This window comes from Pyxicephalus adspersus, chromosome 6 (assembly GCF_032062135.1).
Source record: "Pyxicephalus adspersus chromosome 6, UCB_Pads_2.0, whole genome shotgun sequence".
Lineage (NCBI taxonomy): Eukaryota > Metazoa > Chordata > Amphibia > Anura > Pyxicephalidae > Pyxicephalus > Pyxicephalus adspersus.
The window spans coordinates 20,391,783-20,397,782 of record NC_092863.1 but is presented as its reverse complement, the minus strand read 5'-3'; positions in this window follow the sequence as shown (position 1 = coordinate 20,397,782).

The window sequence follows — 6,000 nt, the reverse complement described above, 5'->3', positions numbered from 1 at the left end:
TACATGACGAGGTATCAGCTCCCTTATCCTCACTTTTTATTGAGCTTTTTACATAGGGCTCACTGTTGTCATTCGACGCAGAGAAGGCTTTTGATAGCATAGAGTGGAGTTGGCTTCATATGGACTTACAGAAATTTGGTTTTGATGGGCATATCACCACATTTTTAGGGGCTATGTACTTTGATCCGAAGCCAAGAGTGCATCTGTCAGGGGAATTATCCAAAATTTTTTTCCTACAGAGAGGTACACAGCAGGGTTGTCCCCTGTCCCCTCTTTTATTCAATCTTGCAATAGAGCCCTTAGCCAGACATTTCATACAAATGACAATGTTTGAGGGTATTGCCGTAAAAAGGAGGAAGATCAAAACCCCAATATTTGCAGATGATCTCCTTCTGTTTCCTAACAATCCTAGAAGAGATTCACCAACTTTGTTGCAGCCTATTCAATCTTATAGGGTCTTCTCAGGTTTCCATATAAATTATTCTAAAAGAGAGTTAATGTTTCTTTAAACAGACCACAGACAAAAACCACTGTCCTGGGTGAAACATCCAGGGGTTGGGGTAGCCCATCATTATATCACATATTTAGGAGTTAAAATAACTCAAAATGTGCCCGATATGTAGCGCCTGAACTACAACCATCTAACTGCGAAGAATTAACAGAACTTGGAATTGGAAGACGCTCCCCATATCGTTGATGGGGAGGTGTCATTTAATAAAAATGATCACTTTTGCAGGTTTTTTGTACCTGTGATGAACTAGGACAGCAGAAAGAAAGCACACCGAGACCGATCACAGGGGACCAACAGGCCAGAGGTTTAATATAGAGTCTTAGATATACACACAGGAAAGGGATAGACTGGGCTAGGGAAAACAATATAGGGAAAGTATACAATTAGGTCACAGGTCCAGAAAGACACACAACAAGGTTCTAGGGGCGTCCCCCGGTAATCCAACGCCAAGATAACTAACAGTTCCAGCAATACAAGCAGCCAGGCAATTCTGAACCTCTGTTGGGTTCACTGACACAAATCCCTTGGCTCTTCAGCAACATCCTGCATAGAAAGAGCACTACAACTGCCAACAGTTCTCAGCAGCTTTCAGCCATGGAAGCATCTTAAATCCTAGCATTCCCTAGCAGGTTTAGACATGGAACACACTACAGATGCCAGCAGTATTCACAGTATCTGTTCAGCTGTATCCCCAGAGTCAGTTTACACCCAGCCTCTGAATAGCAGATCCTTGAAGCATGCAGTCAGTGCCCGACCTCAGCACAGGCTCTGATCTGCCAGTCAAAGAGAAGAACAACTATTTATCCCCTCTCAGACCATTAATCAGGTCCTGGGAGTCCCAAGCATGGGAGGGAAGGGAGGGGGTGCACACAGCCTGTTACTAAGCAGTCAGTCAACCCCCTCAGATGAGTGCTTCTTGGGTGTGTGTCCTTGGAAAGCCGCAGAGGCGGAACAAGCCTGCAATTTGTCAGGAACCCTGCTGATAGCAGAGCCTTTATGATATGCCGACCCCATGGGACAGGTATGGGGATGGGGTGGTTCTCCTGCTAGGATTTCTGTCTGCACTCTGTCCAGCATGCAGTCCAGATTGTGGGAGGCCATTCCTTTAATGTGCCAGACTATCCCACACAAGGGATCAAAGCCAGGGTGACACTTAAACTGGGGAAAGATTGGGAGAGGGAATAAAGACACACGGAGGTGGGGGGTCAGTGAGAGAGGATTTGGGGCTGCAGGGAGATCCTTTCCTTCACAGTACCCACTACAAAATATGCCCTTTTTGCCTAAATATCAAGATGTACTGCGACTCCAGTGAGCCTTTATATCGTTTTTGTGGCAGGGCAAAACTCCACGCATTGCTAGACACAAACTCTGACAATCCAAGGCACAACTGGGTATACATTTGCCTGATGTGAAGAAATACAATCTGGCATGCCTGATGCGCCATGTGAGAGATTGGTGGCATGGCACATCCTAATTTACAGTTTTTCGACTTTGTGCCCCCGCACAAACTGCCCTTTCAACCATGAAAAGTAATTTGCTATTTAGAGACACACTTATAGCATGGAGGAGGGTGTCACGCATGGAGAGACAGGACCACTAGGGGGACTATGGCTTGCATGGAGGTGGTGTGAGCCCTGAGAAGGGCCAAGGCACAGAATCTAAGCAGTAATCAGGTCTTCTCCAGAGCATATGATGGTGAGGATGTTGCGCCGCTGGTTACTGCCAGAATGAGATCCTTCGGCACACCAAGGTGGGCAAAACATGGTACCATATCACATAGCAGAAAGATAGTGGAGGAACGCCAGGTTCGAGGCAGGCAGCAAGCAAGAGAGGTCAGGCCACACGCCAGGGGTTAATTGCCAGGGATCCAAGAGACAGACACCCGGAGACACTGGAAGCAACAGGTGGCACAGGTGACTCAGGGATATCCACAGACAGACAGGAACACTGGAACAGCACAGGGATGTTGGCTGGGAACCAACAGACTGGATAATGAGGGGTTAACGCAGGAGCTGGACAGAGGAAACACTGAATGAAGCACCAGGTGAAAAGGAACTAGCTCATCAGAACTAGGGGCTCGGCACAATGGAGACAGGTTGCACGAACAACATGCAGTGTGTGAGCTAGCTTAATAGCCAGGGATGATTAAGAGGCTATTTCCTGATTGGCTGGTGAAGCTAATAAAGCTTGCTAGCGTAGACACGCCCACAGTCAGAACTACCTGTATGTGCAGGAGAGAGGTGTCTGCGCTTTAGCAAGGAAGAGATAAGTGTGACAGAGGGAGATAAAAAAAATTTCATCTCACCCTAGCCATGCCTCTACTATTTACTCCAAGTTTTCCTCAAGGCTCCCAATTAAAAGCCCATCATTTTTGGGCAACCCAAGCCATCAAATGTATAGCTTATCTATTGGATGAAGATCATGTACTCCTTACCTTTTAGTATATTCCAAGTAAAATATGCTATACCTGCCCATCATCAGTTTTACTATTTACAGGTGAAACGCGCACTCTTTACCCCAGCCTGTTCTCTCACTCCCTTTAGACAATTGCTAGAAATAACTCCTTCTCGTCAGTCTATTGCTTATCTCTGTCAATACAAATATAGAAACTCAATCCAACCAAGCACATATGTAACTAAGTGGGCTGCTTTTTTGGGCAAGACATACTAGGAGACAACAGATCTTCTGGAATCTAGCTCAGTGGTCGCCAACCTTTTGGATGTCACGAATCACTAATTTCACAGACTCCTGACTACGCAGCCGCGGGAGCCGTGTGTCACCTAAAGGGCAGACACTTCCCTCAGAGTGACGTCATGATGCCAGAATCTGCCTACTCTCTCATCACAGGTCTGAGCCTGCAATGGGAGAGTGGACGGGTTGTGTCTCTGGACCACCCTGATCCTGTGATCCGTATGGGGGACATGGTCCCCGGCTCTGGCCGGTGCGCCCCCCAGCGGGGTCAGGAGAAGGACCCCACTGGGGGGGCGCACCGGCCAGAGCTGCAACATTTTTTCGCGGCCAGATCTGCAACATTTTTTCTCGGACCACCAGTGGCGACCGCTGATCTAGTTTGTCTACAGTATCCAAAACCACCAAAAGTGAAGTGTGGAGGGAAATGCATTTTAAAATTTTGCACAGGGTCTATTATGCTTTTGATCCCAAGGTTAACCCGTTAGCACCAATGAGATTCTTAACAGCCTGACCCAAGTGTGGTCCCCCTTTAGCCTCACTGGAACATGGTTTATGGATCTGCCCAAGACTACAGTGCTTCTGAATCCAGGTGTTTGACTATATTGCTAAAATAACAGGTCGTATTCACATTTTTCTATTTTTGCTATTTTTCACATTCCAACTCCACCCCACCAACCACCCTTGATGGTGGTGACAAACAATCACTGTCTATATTAGAGAATTTATGCCTACTTACAGCCAAGAAGAGTATTATGAAAAAATGGTTGGACTCTAGTACTCCATTAATTACATTAATATCTATTGATAAAGCTGAAGCAACCCAGCACTCTGACACACAACCCTAGGTTTTTTGGTACCTGGATGTCCTTCTTGGAAGATATACTTTCCCCAACCCAATCATACGATGTCAGGTCCTTGGGAGGCAACTAATTAATGTTTCTATTCCCTGTCTGACTTGATCTATCTTTAGTTATTGTGATCAACCTCATGCTACTACTGATTACCTTGCTACCTGCTACTGATATGAGTGTTTATTATCAAGATAATTATTGATCTGCCCATCCAAAATGTAATATATCAGCTGAAGACATTGTGTACTTCAACTTCACCCGCCTCTCACCCCTTCTTTTTTGTGCACCCTATACTTTCTTTCTCCTGAACCTGATCCTACGTTTCTACCCATCATGTATATATATTTCAATATTTTATTACAATATTAAAAAAAAACTAAATTACAGAAAGGAAGCATTTGGTTTCTTCAAGGTTATGACATATGTTTTTATTGACAACATCTCTGTAGTTATGCACTATGTTTTTCTCTGTTGGTCATATATTTTTATGTAATGGTATGCTAATAGGTATAATACTGATGTTCCATGTTTTCCTGACTGTGTTTATTAAAAAGTATTTTTAAAAAAACACATTTTTAGGTTATTTTGTTTTTCTTTTTTTGGGGGGAAACTCCCAGCCTCCTGGAATGTCACATGGTCCAGGAGGCTAAAGTCTGCTCTTTTTGTGCATCTCAGAGATCAGGTACGTCATCAGCATAACCCAAATCAGGCCCAAAAAGTAAAAGTACTGTGACCCAAAAGTAAAAAAAACAAGTGCGCTATCCCAAGCATGAGCAGAGTAAGATTTGGAGGAAAACACGTCACCCAATTTCACACCTCTGCAGTAAAGAAAGAACAAAAAAGATGGAGGTGTGGGACAGATTGGCGAGCCCCGAAAAGAAGGTGAAAGCAAGGACAGCACAGGTTTTATTGGCCAGATTATGTACATTCATCATGGGATTTCAACAAGTAAAGGTAAGTTTTTTTTTTTTTATTTGCAAGTTCTGCTTTAGGGCTGCTGAAACTTTTACATTCGTCCCTACGTAACAACTTTATTGATATCACGTTAACTGTCTCTCGTATCCAACGCAGTATAACTTTTTGTTCTGTATGAAAGATGTTTAAAACCTTCATGACAATACATGTCTTAACCACTAGGTGTTGCTAAACTGCAGATTAACTGCCCATCATGCTAAATCACACCAGTATATTATCGTATTATTTCATCCTCTCCAAATGTCACATTTATCTGTGTGTGTACAACTGTAAGCTCACAGCAATTTTCAGGTTTCTGTACCACATTTTTTTTTACCCTTTAATCAATAAATATTTATTGTTTAAAAGGGTTCAAGACAGGTTTGGATATCACTGGACTATTGTAGTTTAAAATAAAAACTAATTTGAAGTCGTCCATCCCTTTGTCCATTGCCCTCCCCTCTAACCTCAATTTATGCCCTCTTAGAAAATACTGTATGTCACTATTACTATGATGTAATAAGACGAAATTCCAAATACCTGTAGATGCCAGAATCCACTAAATCCATAATGTTTAATTTCTTCAATGCCTATACCCATATGCTACTGATCATAATAAAACCTGCTTAGTGAAATCATGAAATGAATGAAACCTGTATTTTGCTCTTTTAAATGGGGCAGTTCCAGGCTAAAGAATAAATTGATAGCCCTTCAGAGAGATCTAGAGAAGATACTAGTATGGGTTTTCCTCCCACATTCCAAAAACATGCAGTTAGGTTAATTGGCTTCCCCTTAAACTGTGTTAAAGACAGATATAGGGACATTATATTGTCAGCTCCTTTGAGGGACATGAGATGAGTGGCATGACTATGGACTTTGTAAAGCGCTGCGGAATATGTCAGCGCTATATAAATACAGTGTAATAATATTAATATGTCTCACAAAACATCTAAAACATTTAGTCCAATGGATTGCTTTGGAGCACATTTCTAG